Genomic DNA, 17,500 nt, shown 5'->3' with positions numbered 1-17,500 from the left:
ATTGTACGTTAGGTTTAACTTTCTGGTACAGTGCTTTGTAAGCCTTGTATTGTTATCGACAGACGATCGCAAAGCAAAGAAATGAAACGCGGGAACGAATGAATGCTAAATTTAGTGTGTCATTCCCAATGTTCTTGATGTCATTTGCTGTCGTCTGTGAAAACTGCACAGAAGGAAATATTTAATAGATTCAAACAAGATGAATGCCAAAGATTATACATATATAAATAAATTTTGCTCTTTCAACACTGGAACTCAGAGAAACATCTGCTGAAAATCACAGATACACGCACACACACTTACATAATACTAAATGGCTATAGATATTCATGGAAAAAACTAATTAAGTTGCTGAATACATCAAGCATAAGCAGCTCTGTATCATCTAGAAGCATAGTGCATGCATACCAAGATATTGCAAGTTTATATATATATATATATATATATATATATATATATATATATATATATATATATATATATATATATATATATATATATATTTATATATATATATATATATATATATATATATATATATATATATATATATATAACTTCACTTAATTGTAATCTGACCCAGAGTTTATCTGGCAAATGTGTCAGAAGATTTTCCCAACCCGCACTTGAACTGCCTCTTTAAGAAAGGGCCTTTAAACTGAAGAGCAGAAAGAGAGAGAGAGAGAGAGTCGAGGCTAAGCTCCTTATTGACGGCAGTCTCGCCATCCAAAGTGATGGAAGGAGCTGACTTTCCCCTTTCGCGATAAATTGGTTTGCGAATCTGGACTTCAGCGAGGGAATTTCGGGAGTGGCCCTCTCTGGGGCTAAGGATATATAAAGGATTCTGGCAAGCAGCTCTAAATCACCCCCACATCGCAGTTCTTTAAAAGTTATATATAAAAGGTTTCACGCATATTTGCTGTCATGTCCAGGTGAAGAAATGAATATTATGAATGATCGGCCTCAGCATGAAAAGAATTATAGCTTCCCATTAAAAATCTTATGGCGCGTCCTTCGTGAATGTTATAAAAATATTCAAAAGTCTAAATGGAAGCGAAACCATCAACACCCTCCCCCCAAGCCCAGCCACCCTTCTCCTGGCTACGGAGAGCTCCCTTGAGAAAAATTACATTTTACTTATTAAAAGGCAAAGATAGTTTAATGAAACAGTTTAATACATTCTTTTGATATACTGTGCTTTTACCAGTCTCCCTTAAGGTTAGGTTCCTTTAGACTTTTTCACAAAAATTATGGTACACATGCGGGAATCCACACAGCATTAATTAGATAATTAATTATTCGCGCTAGATGTACCTTAATCTTTAATTATACGTGCTCATGTACAATCACACACACATGTACACACACACACACACACACACACACACATATACATATATATATATATATATATATATATATATATATATATATATATATATATATATATATATATATATATATATATATATATATATATATATATATATATATATATATGTATATATATATATATATATATATATATATATATATATATATAGAACAGAACAGAATCTAGAATTTAGGCCAAATGCCAAGCACTGGGACCTACGAGGTCATTCAGCGCTGTAACGGAAACTGAGAGTAAAGAAGGTTTGAAAAGCATAATAGGAGGAAAACCTCGCAGTTGCGCTATGAATCAACTGTTAGGAGAGAGTGGAAAGTATATACACACTTTTGGCAATAAGTGCGACACGGGCATGCTTAGAATGAACAACATTCCACCCACATTATCCAAAATCCAAGAAGTTTATTGAACAAACTGGCGGATATTAAGTTTAAATAACTGTCCTACATCGAAAGATAAAAAGCTTTGCTTCTTAATTCTCTTTAAAAAAAAAAAACAAAGTCGACCTTATCGATTTCTGATATTGCAATCTGGCTAATTAGAACGATTATCAATGAATGCCATCAAAGTTCTGTGGAAGTGCTGGCCTGATAATAATAATAATTTCAACATATCGTATCATTTTTTTTTATTCCTCGGTCTTGTTGATTATGGTAGGAAAGGTTCACACAAATTCATTTATGCGGATGTTCATATATATATATATATATATATATATATATATATATATATATATATATATATATATATGTATATATATTACATATATATATATATATATATGTATTAATATATATATATATATATATATATATATATATATATATATATAGTAAATAATAATCAACACACAATCACGTGTGGAACAGAAATCATTTTCTGACTCACATCAAGATTGAGCCCAGGACTTTCATTTGAAAGGCAAGACCGCTGCCAACTTGTATGGCTTAGTGATTGTATGTTGACTATTTCACTCAGGAAGGATAATTCGAATGAAATGCTATCAACTGAGCCATGGCTGAGTCGGCAAGTTGGGGAAAACACGTTGGCATGCGAGGCAATTAGCCTGCCCAGGTAAGACCTTTGGTACAGGTACTGTATACTCAGGTTCCAATTTCCTTTATGACTTGTATGGCTTAGTTGGTAGCGGTCTCGCCTTTAAATTGAGAGACCTGGGTTCGATCCTGATGTGAGTCAGAAATTTATATATATATATATGTGTATATATATGTATATATATATATATATATTTTTGTTGTGTGCATAATTTATATATTTATGTATTTATATATATGTATATATATACATATATAAATATACATTTATAAATATATGAAAAAATATATATATATAGTATGTATAGATATATTCAAAGATATATATCTATATTTATATAGATATGTATCTATGTAGATATATATAAATATATATTTGTATATATGAATTATATATATATACTGTATATATAAAGATTAGCGTATATCCGGCATGAATCATTTCCTAATTAAACATAGATGACTTATGTTTCATCTGTGAAAGTTTGCATCAAAACGTACACACTTTCACGAACAGACAATATTGCGACGATAATACATTTTTATTCCTTTACTATTATACCAGATGGCACGGACTGCCATCATTGAGAATTCTTGCCACAGAATTTTTTTTCTCTCTCTCTTTTTAACAGCCTGTACTTAACAGCCAGCGCCGCTCCATCCCACGAGGGAAAAGGCTCGGAATATAAAACTTGCTCCCAATAGATTCGAAACCATTTACACTTGAAACTGCGTGCGAGGACCTCGGTCGTCACTTTGTAGTTAGAAAATAAAAGTCCATTTCTGCTACGCTGCATTTAGTCATTCCCGCAAGTCAGTGGTAACTAACTACAAAGCGGCCCCCAACGTCCTCTCACGCAATTTCAAGTGAAAATGGTTTCGAATCCTTTGGGAACAAGTTTTATATTCCGAGCCTTTTCCCTCGTGGGATGGGGCAGCGCGGTGGTTAAGGATAACAAATAAATCAACTGTGTTAAATTAGGAAATGATTCATGGCAGATAGACCTAACTCTTTAACTACATCTTTAACTATACGTGCTTGATATTTACTTAATTTTTAACTGTACGTAATCGTTAACTTTACGTCCTCATGTAAAATCACACACACACACACACACACACACACAATTATCTATGTTTAATAAACGAGCCTCTGCAATCATTAACAAAACCGGTTCGCTAAAGATGTCAAATCTTTTTACCTCTTAAAATAGAGCTTATCGCAACTTATATTTCTTCTGACTCTCATATGCAAAACGGATTAAGTTGGGCCGTCTCGCGGTTGAACAGCTTATCCACGCGTCCCCCGCTGTAAAAAGGACGCCCTTCTCGTTCTTGGAACAGCTTAAGAGTTTGAGAAACAACAACGATCTGATTTTCAGAAATCAACAAGACTCGTTCGCGTGTGGGAGGATATCACTTCATCACTTCAAAAAAATAAATAAAATAAAAACACAAAACCTGAGAGCAGAATGTGTAAGGACGGGTGTCTATTTATAGCAAACGACCAGGAGATGCGGACGAACGACTACGTCAGAGCGTAAGGATGTGATCGTGCATGCGCCCGCGTAAGTTTGGTACCAACGACTGCTGCTGGTCCGCGAGCCGTTCACATACACACAGACACAGTTTGCATGAGGAGGCAGTATGGTCCCGACGGCCGTGGAGGAGAGACGTAGTGTTACGCATCTGCCAAGTTGCAGCAGTCTGGGCTCGCTCGCTCTCTTACTCTCCCTCCCAATCTCTCTCTCTCTCTTTCCCTCTTATTACTTTTGTGATTCATAATCATTATCCCCGAGGCGTTGATCTACGCTATTTCGTTTGCTCGGGCATCAATTCCATTTTGATTACTTAATATAATTACGTAGATTACTGATAAAACAACTAGGTTGTTCTTCAAAAAGTGAGACTAAGTTGGAATGGAGACCGGTTTTAAAGTTGTGAAAACACTAATTGCACGATACGTGAATTACAGAAGCGTCTAAGGTGCTAAACAGGTGAATCAAAATATTCTCATCCTTTAACAAACTAATAAATAATGTGTTTCCGATATTTTCTTTCATGTTATTTTCAATATACAGTTCTGACCGGAACATTTTTAGATTAATTTCTTTATTCATTTACCTTTCAGCTTCGAAGGAAATTTATATAATTTAGGCGATATAAACTTCTAACTTTGTTCAGAGCTTATATAATTAACATTTTAAGAGATACAGATTACAAAAAAAAAGAACTTGGATTTTAACACAACGTTTGCGTTCATACATCTGGAAAAACTCCCTCGTAAGGAAATTATACCAAAAAAAATAAATCCGTAAATAAGTCATTTTTCTGCCAGGTTATAAACAAAACAGTTACTGGATTCAATAAAGGGATGACACGACAATGACCCTACAATGACTCTTCTGTACAATGACTCCATAGTTAGAGAGAAGTTATACGGTAAACTTTCCCATCGACTGTCCATCACGAAGTTTCTGAACAGAGCCATGGACTGGTCAAGTGTTCAAGTAGACCACAGCAAGGGAGAACAGAACCTAAGAATTATGGGAAATCAATGTATCTAAGTCGTTTCTCCCTCTGTGGAAAGGAAAGAAGGAAATATTGACCCCGAAACCCGTTGGAACCACGCTGCTATCCTGAAAGATAGAATTATCTTGAATTGTCGTAAACCAGATTTACAGCCAATCACTGAAGCCGAAGATATGCAGTGAACGTATCAGTAAAATTTCTGGATCTCTCCACGACATTTCCAGCGGTTCCAGTAATCATTTAATATCGTCTGTTACGAAACTTCAGCTAAATAACATTATTCAGGTAAGTAAGGGTTTGTGTACTTGTATATGCCTAATCCTCCATCTATATTTAGCCTATGATTAATTGTAATTATCTTGAAGTTCACTCAAGACATTTCGTTAAAAAAGACACGAGAATGAATCAGGTGACTTTTACACATCAGAAATGTCCTTTTTAATGAATAACCATTTGATTTCCGAAGTTAAATTTCCATTTTACCATTTCATATGACCATAAAAGCCCCGAGTTCCCATTTTTCATAAAAGAAAAGATTTCTTGCTCGTTCCGCTACCTGTCACTTGGAATCGCGAACAATAGAGTTATATTGTTCAGTTGCGATTCTTTTTATGTGAGTTCAATGCATTAATTACCACGTCAGCACAAAGGCTAACAGCAAATGGCCATCGCTTGCAATTAACTGACAACGTCAAAGTTCAAAGGAAATACCGAGAAAGGGTATTATTGCTGGTACTTCTTGGGCAGCGTTACAAGCAATCATGATGAAGTGTGTGTGTGTGTTTGTGTGTGTAACATAAACATATATATGTATATATATTTATATATATACTTATATACAAACATATACATATATATATAAATATAAATATATGTATACATATAGATAGATATATGTGCATATTATAACATAAATATATATATATATATATATATATATATATATATATATATAGAGAGAGAGAGAGAGAGAGAGAGAGAGAGAGAGAGAGGGTTTGGGAAGACAGGGAGCCTTTACGGGACAGATTCTAAATAATAATAAGAATTTGCTTTGATCAGTCTGAATCAAGGAGGCTATTTAATAATTCAACAAGGTGCTACAGGCTTAAACAATTTAACGATGTGTATGTGATTTTGGATATATACAGTATATGCATACATACATACACATATAGATGTGTGTACATATATATATATATATATATATATATATATATATATGTATATGTATATATATGTATAAACATATACATATTATTTACATATAATATATATATACATACATATATCCATACACAATACATTCAAATTTTGAAATATCAACCCATTACCTATCAGAAGTATTTACCCTACACTTCACCTTTAATTTCCCACCGTCTGGGATACGAACAGAACTTTATCCGAAAGGGTAAAAAAAAAAAAAAAAAAAAAAATCCACGAAAGCAATCTTCCCTGTACGAAACAGAAGGATTAGGAACGAGTCTTATTCCAACTGACATCCCAACGCTAATTTCCTTCAGGGTCGGAGCGTACAAGTTAGCAGCGCTGGCTCGGAATTAGGTTACGGGAGTTTGTATTCCTGATTTGAGTCAGTCTCGCTGCTTGCTGTGCTGGTCGATTGCATCAGTCCGGTTTCTAATAGCTAATCAGAATGTCGTAGGTTTGTGTGTGTTTACACACAAAAACGCACATACATGTATAGCCTATATTATATATATACTGTACATATATAAGTATATATACATATGGCGTGTGTATGTATACATGTATATATATATATATATATATATATGTGTGTTATCTAAGCTTTAAATTATTATCTATCTATCTTTATCTATCTATATATATATATATATCTATATATATATATATATATATATAAATATATAAACAGATAGATAGATAGACACACAGGCAGATAGATAGATTGATAAATAGATAGACAGATAGATTCAAAGGCTAACAATTCCGTCCCCCTTTTTTTCGCATTGCTGCACGTCTCCGTTCTTAGAAATTTCAACTTCATCTAAATAACGTCCTCATCGCTGTGTATAACAACGATATAGGCCTAGGCCAATGCCTAATGATTAATATGGTATTTTTATTATTTTGTCCTTATAAGAACTTCATTCCAAATAAATAAATAAAATTTTCCCGGTAGTCCTTATTTGACAATGCAGCACTTAAAAATATTTCGTAATAAGGAAATTAAGTTAATCAGTATAAAGCTGTATTCCAAATGACTGGGATGGTATATAAATTGCTCCTCTTTCCTGGGCAGTTTAATCACAAAACGAGTTATTGACAAGATTTTGCCGAATTTAAAGCTATTAAATTCTCCTTAGTACTTGGTTTAAGTCAAAGGGTGATATGATTTTGTGTAGCATACAAGGAGTTTGTGCATGTGTTTGTGACTGTGGATACTTATTTGTACGTAAATCGAAGATTGAAAACAACGCTACGTGTTAACATCCGTAAACGAGAATGGCTGAGTAATGTATGATCTGATACAAGTGCGTTTTAGTCACTAACATAAAAGTTTGTTAAATTTTGATACTTGGAAAATACCTCGACATATCCCTATTTTTTATGTCTCACTGCCAATGTGAATAAGGCAGAAATTCAAGATTTTTTTCTGGCTGTAACGCCATTTGTTAAGCTTTCACGTACAGAATATATTTATTTATCATTCTCTCTCTCTCTCTCTCTCTCTCTCTCTCTCTCTCTCTCTCTCTCTCTCTCTCTCTCTCTCTTACTGAACAGAGAAACCCTTGAATTCCGACATGGAAATCATGAGAGTTTGAATGTTGTCATTTGAAAGCAAGTTCAAAGTTCAATGAAAATGTCGACAAACACTTTTGGATACAGCTGTACAATTTCAATTCCCCACTGTATTACGAAATATTTTATATTGCAGCATTGCTATATAAGGACTGCCATTAAAAACTTATCTTGCTTATTTGAAATAAAATTACTCTTAAGAGAGGGCAAAAAATTAAAACCACCTGTTGAACCAACAGGCATAGGCCTAAGCCTAGGCCTCAACGTTTGCTTGGACAAGATTCTTGTCCTTGTAGTTATCATTCATAAAGGTTTTTACCATACATAAATTATATTTATATATTCGAAATTAACTTGTAATTACAATAAGGTTTAAATGATATAGCATCTTGTCAAATGAGTAGGTTTGAGGGCATAGGTCTAGCCGGGGCTACCAAACTTCATTTTCATGCTTTCATCAATCTTTGAGACTCATCGTTTGATGAAAACATATTAAACCAGGATTTGTTAAACATGTATAAAACGAATGTTTTTGCTTTGAATCGAATAACAGAAGTTGGTTTAAACGGTTTGTTTACGTCGTCCTGAAATACTCTCACCAAGTGTGACGGTTCGGAATCTCTTGGAGAAACAACATTTGATAAACTGCTTACTGTCAAACCAACTCTAACGCTGCCTTTACATGGCTAAAAATGAAAAAACTGATGGTATAGACAGTATCCTACTGACCTACCTATTGCAAAAACTTCTCATTAAGTGACAAAACACAATAGGTGTACTTAGGTAACGTATTTAAAAGCTTAAACTAGTTGACACACACAGTAACCTCTGGGCCTACAGGATTACTCACCACTAAGCATTTTTAAAAAAACTGATGGTATAGATAGTATCCTACTGACCTACCTATTGCAAAGACTTCTCATTAAGTGACAAAACACAATAACTGTACTTAGGTAACGTATTTAAAAGCTTAAACTGGTTGACACACAGTAACCTAAGGGCCCACAGGCTTACTCACCACTAAGCATTTATAATAACGATCACGATTCGTCTTTACTTTATATAAGAAAGAGCAAGGTCTTTATGTACAGTATTTGTGGCATATATAAGCATAACGGTGTTGTGAATTCAAAATTGAGATAGCAACTTATTTGCCATAACAAAACACTGAAATATATACGGCACGGCAACAGAGGCATTCAACCGACCAGCATAAAGTTTTGGGTAAATAAAGCTCCATTATGCTCTACTTACCTATTAAATGTTATTTCGCCATCTCTCGAATAATTCCTGGACATATTTCCGCAATTTACAAGCTGCACAACGTACCGGTACGAAAACAATGTACGGGAAATAATCACAAGACACATTAAACTGCTCATTTGAAGAATACCACGTAGTTCACAGATAGCATCTCAAGCAATGACACTCGTATCGTAGGGAGGTAGAGCCGTCAGCGCACCTCGTGCGTTGCACTGTAGGCATTACTTAAGGTTCTTTGCAGCGTGCCTTCGGCCCCTAGCTGCAACCCCCTTCGTTCCTTTTACTGTCCCTCCTTTCACATTCTCTTTCTTCTAGCTTACTTCCCACCCTCTCCTAACAATTGATTCACAGAGCTACTGCGAGATTTTCCTCCTGTTACACCTTATTTTGCTGTCAGTTTCCCTTTCAGCGCTGAATGACCTCATGGGTCCCAGTGCTTGGCCGTTGGCCTAAATTCTACGTTCAATTCAATTCAACTCAAGCAATGGATGACTCGATCATTTAAAAGGCGTCCCAAACCTCTCGTTGGCTCTGACATATAATTTCTATGGGTACTTTGGAAAAAAATATATATATATATATATATATATATATATATAATTTCACTGATTCACATGTTAATTCACCGATATTTACCCCAAAAATGTTTCCATGAATGGAACTATATTTTGCAAATAATGATATTTTCCTATAGTATTCACAATCACTATTATTATTATTATTATTATTATTATTATTATTATTATTATTATTATCACAAACACAAAAAATACCGTCAGCTAAACACAAGAAACTGCTGTAATGAACAGGACTTTACAAACTTTCAAAATATGACAAATGACCAACCGGAAAACAAGTTTCCTACTTTTTATTGGTCAGGTTTTTTCAACGCTGGACTAAATAAAAAATCTGTTCATAAAACTGTTCAAAGAGATACATACTTGTCAATTTTGACTGGACTAAACATTGATTCTGACTTGACGAATGTAAGTGGACACCATTTAGTAAGTATACGTGTACACCAAATCAGCCACATCACTAGATATACATACATACATGCATACATGCATACACACACACACACAAGTAAATGACAATAGTTGTGAAATATATGATCTCATACGGTCGAGTGTTTCAGACTCTAAATAAAAATTTTTAGAAATTTGCTACTTAGAAAATAGCTTGACATAGGCCTATTTTTAATGTCTCACTGCCGATGTCAGTAAAGCAAAAATTCAAGATTTTTGCGGGCTGTAATGCCACTTATTTAGCTTTCACGCTCTGAATATATTTATCATTCTCTCTCTCTCTCTCTCTCTCTCTCTCTCTCTCTCTCTCTCTCTCTCTCTCTCTTATTGAACAGAAGAACCCTTGAATTCCACTGTGGAAAGCATGAGTGCTTGAATGTTGTCATATGAAAGCAAGTTCAGGGTCAGTGGAAATGTCGACATACACTTTGTGTTACGAAATGTTTCAGACTGCAGCATTTCGTATAAGGTCCACAATAATATAACAATAGTAGAATGTGAGACATTAGACTGATTAGAAATATATAAACAGCTTTAGAACCCTATCCTGGGTTCATCTTTCAGATGAACTCAGGACAGGGTTCGAAAGCTTTTCATATAATTCTTATAAAGTCTCACGTTCTACCATTGACATATTGTGGACCTTATACAAAGTTACTCCTGTTCTCGGCATTGAGAGTTCTACACATTGCAGCACTGCTAAATAAGGACTACCATTAAAAAATAACCTTTCTCATTTGAAATAAAATTGTTCTTAAGAGGAAGGCAAAACATTAGAACTAACTGCCAAGTCATAGGCCTAGGCCTAAGCGTTTGCTTGGCCAAGATTCTTGTCCCTGTTGTTACCAATCTTAAAGGATATTTTTTTTCCTTGGCATGACGATTCGATAACTTTTACCATAGATAAATTATTTTTATATATTCAAAATTAAATTGTATTTACGATAAGGTTTAAACGATAGAGCATCTTGCCAAATGAGTAGTTTGAGGGAATAGGCCTACCTACCGAACTTCATTTTCATGCTATTACCAATCTAATCTATGAGACATATCGTTTGAAGAAAACAGATTATACCAAGATTTGTTCATCATACATAAAAACGACTATTTCTGCTGTGATTCGAATAATAGAAGTTGTTTCAAACGGTTTGTTTACGTAGTCCTGAAATACTTCTCACCAAGAGTGACAGTTCGGAATCTCTTTGAGAGACAACTTTTGATAAACTACATTTTGTCAAATCAACTCTAACGCTGCCTTTACATGGCTAAAATTGTAAAACTAATGGTATAAATAGTATCCTACAGGCCTACCTACTGCAAAGACTTCTCAGTAAACGACAAAACACAAATGGTGGCATAGGCATTTAAATCTTTGACTGGTTAACTCAACCGGTAACCCCATGTGCCTACTTACCACTACGCTTTTTTTTTATAGCGAGCAAGATCTTTCTTTACTTTATATAATAACGAGCAAGACCTTTATGTAATTTAAATGTGGCATATAAAAGCATAACGAGTTCTGAATTCAAAATTGTAAAAATAAAATGCTGGAAACATATACGACACGGCAACACAGACATTCAACCAACCAGTACAAACTTTTGAGTAAATAAAGATCCATTATGCTTTACTTACGTATCAAACGTTATCTCGCCATCTCTCGAAGAATTCCTGGACATATTTCCGCTATTTATAAGATGCACAACGTCCCGGTACGAAGATAACGAACGAGAAACAATCACAAAAACCAGTGGACACTACACATTCGAAGAGCACCACGAGGCTTCGTGCCTGCATAGTGGTGCCGCCCTGGTGGTGGCTGACCAAACTACGTAGTACACAGAGAGCATCTCCAGTCAGGACTGATTCTTAAAGAGGCTTTCCAAACCTCTCGTTGGCTACTTTATATTATATATATATATATATATATATATATATATATATATATATATATATATATATATATATATATATATATATATATATATGTGTGTGTGTGTGTGTGTGTGTGTGTATTTTACTGTAATACAACGCTGTATAAAAAATGGTTCCCAGAGCGAACTATGTATGATATTTTCACTGTAATACAATTATTATTATTATTATTAAAATTATTTTACCAAGGCAAACTGAAAAACAATTTTTGCAAATTTTAATAGATATATTTTACTATATAATTGTGGATTATTATTATTATTATTATTATTATTATTATTATTATTATTATTATTATTATTATTATTATTATTATCCGCCACAAACAAAAAACCAACAATTATTTTCATGTAAGGAAACTGATGTGATACAAGACTTTACAAACTTTCAAAACATGGCAAAACATTAATCGGAAAACAAGTTTCTTACGTTTTATTAGTAGTGTTTTTTTAGTGCTGGAGTAAATGAAAAGTCTGTTCATAAAACTATGAAAAGAGAGACATTGTTATTAATTTTGACTGGGTTAAATATTGGTTTTGACTTGTCGAATGTAAATGGACAACATTTAGCTAGTGTGTGTGTGTACTTTATGTATATATAGAGAGAGTATATGTATATATATATATATATATATATATATATATATATATATATATATATATATATATATATATATATATATATATGTATATATATATACTGTATATATATATATATATATATATATGTATAAAAGAATGTACATTCAATAATTATGATGTATATGATGTGGAATATAAAAAGTGCCCCAGTTTATTTTTTTTTATTTCAAACAATTTTCTTGTAAGTTTTAAAAGTTTTTCTTTCTCACGATACAGTGCTACATAGTCAGTCTTATTCTGAACCTTCTTTGGATTTCTTTTTTAATAACAGCTTTCATTCAGGCATCTCAAAATTTCCCTGAATAAAAGCATTCATTTATCTATGAAATTTTTGTTAAAATGTTTCATTTATATTTTGGATGTACTCATTCAAGAGCAGATTTCTTCATGAAACTCGGCCAATTTTCATCTAGTCTATGCAAATTAATTTCAGAAGTTTTATTGTAAACTATTTTATCCAAGACAACAAACGTGATGGTATATTTCTAAAAATGTTCAAAATTACTATTTTACCTAAACAAGTGTTAAATATTGCCTCATATTTTGCTGTGCTAATGTTGAATGTGTAAAATGGTAAAATTCGAAAGTTTCATGTCATGATGTTATATTTTGTTTGAGTGATGACAAAAATAGAATGAAGTATTTTTGCTAAAGTTACATTTTGTTATGAATGATGACAAAAACAGAATGAAGAATTTTTGCTGAAGTTATATTTTGTTTTGAATGATGACAAAAATAGAATGAGGAGTTTTTGCTGAAATATTTTTTATGAGTGATAACAAAAACACAATGAATAGTTTTTGCTGAAGTTATATGCTGTTATGAATGATATTTTGTTTTTCTGAATGAATGACAAAAACAGAATGAAGAGTTTTTGCTGAAGTTATATTTTGTTATGAATGATGACAAAAATAGAATGAGGAGTTTTTGCTGAAGATATATTTTGTTATGAATGATGACAAAAATAGAATGAAGAGTTTTTTGCTGAAGTTATATTTTGTTATGAATGATGACAAAAATAGAATGAAGAGTTTTTGCTGAAACTATATTTTGTTATGAATGACGACAAAAATAGAATGAAGATTTTTTGGTGAAGCTACATTTTGTTATGAATGATGATAATAATTCAATGAAGAATTTTTGCCACCGTGAAAATTATAACGAACCCTTCATGGAATATCTGTCGGTGATCAGTATAATACGAAAAGTCTAATAAAAAGAACATGAGTTCTAAATGACTGTCAATTAAGGCTGTTATTGCCTTGGTCCTCAGAGAAGAACGTCAGGTGAGAAAATGAACAACCAGGTAATTACCCTGGAAGAACACGACTCATTCCTTTGTCTCAGCGATGAACACCAAAATGCGCGTGTTATTTTTTGCAAGTCTTCTCAGAACGCAAAGTTTCTGAGGCAGGGGAAACCATTACCTGATGATTTATGGGGGTAAGTAGGAAATTTATTAGGCAAAACACAGAACCTGTCCGGAGTATTAAGGTATTATATCCTGTCCGAGGTCCAGGGAGGGGAAAAAAATGGAGAAAAATAAATTGTATTCAGGAAGGTGATTTGGTACAAAGTTACTGCAGCAATGCTTTCAAGAAATTTTATTGTCACTAATATTTACAAAGCAGTCTGCAAAATTTTAAGTTTACAAAGTAAGTTTAACTTGACCAGGGAAAATGTAGAAAACAATAAAAAATTAAAAAAAAAAGGTTTGAAAGGTGTAACAGGAGGAAAACCTCGCAGTTGCACTATGAATCAACTGTCAAGAGAAGGTGGAAGAAAGAGCATATGAAAGGAGGTACAAGGAGGAACGAAAGGGGGTTAAAAGGAACTGAAAGGGGTTGCATGAGGTGCACTAACGGCCGGGGAAGTGAATTTATATAAAAAAATGGATAGAAAAGACAGACGACTTTATCAGCCATGTTTCATCATCAGCATATTTATACCAAACAGGATCCGTTTCCATCCTACTGAAATAGGATTCAGCCTTTTAAAGATCCTCTAATACTACATGTGATACAAACTTACTTAAAGGAAGGTTCAAAGAGCATTATTTGGACATTACGGAAGAGTTAAGGAGATTAAATGGGGAGATGAAAAGGTCCTTAAACCATTAAATTCAGAAATGAGATTGACATCCAGTAATATTAGAGAAAGCCCCCTACCCATCTCTCTCTCTCTCTCTCTCTCTCTCTCTCTCTCTCTCTCTCTCTCTATATATATATATATATATATATATATATATATATATATATATATATATATATATATATATATATGTATATATATATATACATTTATAAATATATAAATGTATGCATGTATAATATATATATATATATATATATATATATATACATATATATATTAATATGTATACAGTATGTGTGTGTGTACATCTAAAGATATAGATAGATAGGCCTTAATCGTAAAAGTAACGAAATTGGGACGACCAGGGTATTTTATAAATATACATATGTGTGTGTGCTACATCAAATACCTTGTCCCAAATACCACGAATCATTGCATTTTCCCTAAAACACTTATTCCCCCGTCGACTGCCTTCCCCGGAATTATTGTTCGCACTGTCTCACTTTTTCCCCCTCATCTCCTCATTTTCATTTTCATCTCGACCGTCCCTGACCAAAACGACTCCATTGCACCACATTTGCCTCGAAAATCTCATTTTCATTCAAATGATCTCATTCCAGAAGACGTGAATGACACGTCTGAAGAACGGTCCCTCTGAGGACGTCGTGCAATTGGAACTTCAAAAGTTCAAGCGAAGATGCGATGCATTGCCACCCTAATACTGTTCTCTTTGCATTTTGATATATTTTTATCTATTTATTAGTTTATTTATTTATTTTTTATCTTTTTTTAATTCATGAGTAAGATTTTTTTTTCCTTTTACTTAATCCTACTTCTTTCAAGTGAGTACCATATTCTCTGGAAGCTTGAATTTCAAGTTTACTTCAATTAATGGCTGGACTTTCACTTGTGAAAAAACACGACTCAGTTGGCTGAACGTTCATATGTGAAAAAGCACGACTCAGTTGACTGAACTTTCGCGTATTAAAATGCAGGACTCAATTGGCTGAACTTTCACGTGTGAAAAAAAAAACACGACTCAATTGGCTGAACTTTTACATGTGAACAAAAACGCAACTCATTGGCTGAACTTTCACGTGTGAAAAAAACACGACTCATTGGCTGAACTTTCACGTGTGAAAAAGTACGATTCACTGGCTGAACTTTCACATGTGAAAAAAAAACACGACTCAATTGGCTGAACTTTTACGTGTGAACAAAAACACGACTCACTGGCTGAACTTTCACGTGTGAAAAAAAAACACGACTCAGTTAACTGAACTTTTACATGTGAACAAAAAACACCACTCACTGGCTGAACTTTCACGCGTGAAAAAAAACACGACTAAATTGGCTGAATTTTAACGTGCGAAAAAAACACGACTCACTATCAAGTTAATAGGCTCCGCACTCGTCCATCGAGAATTATGACCTATTCAACCAACATTTAAACGAGGTCAATCGCTTTTAACGAACGGGGATTGTTTTAATTGGGTCATAGGGCGTAGGTCAGGTCGGTGATAAACGGGCGCGTTCTATTCGGCTCCAGTCACCGGTTTTGAACGTGAACCGTAATTCGTTTGGACTGTGTGATTAAACGCGAAAGCTATTGAGGTTTACTGATAATTAAGCATTATCGAGTAATTGCTATTATTATCAGCAAACAGGAAAGTATTCCGGTTAGCTGATAATTATAGAACTTTTGTGATAATCCTGTATATTTTTAACATGAAATTGACGGTTTACTGTTAAGAATATACGGGATTATTAAATAATTGATATAATCATCAGCAGACCGGAATAATTTCCGTGTACAATCATCAATTTAATGTTAACAAAATACGGGATTATCGAATAATTGCTATAATTATCAACAGACCGGAATATTTTCCGTGTGCAATCATCAATTTAATGTTAAAAATATACGGGATTATCAAACAATTTCTGTGATTATCAGCAGGCCGGAAAGTATTCCGGTTTACTGATAATTATAGCAATTATTCAATGATCCTTTATAGTTGTAACATTAAATTGATGATTGTACACGGAAAGCATTCCGGTTTATTGATAATTATAGCAATTATTCGATAATCCCGTATATTTTTAACATTAAATTGCTGATTTTACGTGGAAAATATGCCGGCTTACTGATAATAACGGCAATTATTCGATAATTCAGGATGTTTATTGATAATTTTAGAAATTATTTTTAATACAGTATATTTTTAACATTAATTAGATGTAATGTGACAATATATTATTATTATTATTAATTATTATTATTATTATTATTATTAAATATTATTATTATTATTAAGAAGATAAAGTTCATTCTTATGGAACGACAGCAACTGAAATCCAAAGAATTTAATGATAAACAATCATTTATTAGAAAAGAAAATATAAATTAACAAATCAATATATGAAAAGAGAAAAATATGATTAAGTGATTAAAATGTTCTTCTTGCAACGAGTTAAGAACGAAGCTGAAGAAGTATACAGGATGCCAACAGAGAGAAGTTTTAATGATAAACAACGGAAGAAGAAGAAGAAGAAGAAGAATAAAGCAACAATCCAGTCCACTCATCAATGACATAAACACAGCAACAACTGCGCTCACCCATGTGGACACGCAAATCTTTCATAATTTTTTTTTTTTTTTTTTTGCTGTCCTTTCAAGATGGCCCGTTACGTCTAATTTAAGTTCTGTCGAAGAGAACTTACCTTTCCAATTTCGTGGCTGACGTTCTTATTAACGTACTGGTGACGATATGGCAGTCA

The 17,500-nt window shown here is 33.3% G+C and overlaps 1 protein-coding gene and 1 long non-coding RNA gene across 5 annotated transcripts in view; one reads left to right on the top strand and one right to left on the bottom strand.

The window, feature by feature from the left end:
• The window catches only part of LOC136856628 (uncharacterized), a 409,387-nt gene extending 397,542 nt beyond the window's left edge, over positions 1-11,845 (bottom strand). For both annotated transcript variants that reach the window (XR_010858436.1, XR_010858435.1), the window contains exon 1: positions 11,685-11,845. This is a non-coding gene — a long non-coding RNA (uncharacterized lncRNA). The remainder of the gene's footprint in view (positions 1-11,684) is intronic.
• Positions 1-17,500, top strand: part of LOC136856625 (thyrotropin-releasing hormone receptor-like) — a 277,063-nt gene that overhangs the window by 227,225 nt on the left and 32,338 nt on the right. The window contains exon 1 of one of the 3 annotated variants that reach the window (XM_067134572.1): positions 3,859-5,262. The exons of the other annotated variants lie outside the window; for them this stretch is intronic. The gene's annotated coding sequence lies outside the window, so the exon portion shown is untranslated. Of the gene's footprint in view, positions 1-3,858; positions 5,263-17,500 lie in introns of those variants that run through there. 3 annotated transcript variants of the gene reach the window in all.

The sequence above is a fragment of the Macrobrachium rosenbergii genome, chromosome 36 (assembly GCF_040412425.1).
Source record: "Macrobrachium rosenbergii isolate ZJJX-2024 chromosome 36, ASM4041242v1, whole genome shotgun sequence".
Taxonomy (NCBI): domain Eukaryota; kingdom Metazoa; phylum Arthropoda; class Malacostraca; order Decapoda; family Palaemonidae; genus Macrobrachium; species Macrobrachium rosenbergii.
Note: the sequence above shows the minus strand (reverse complement) of the source record. Positions and strands in the feature narration are given on the sequence as shown.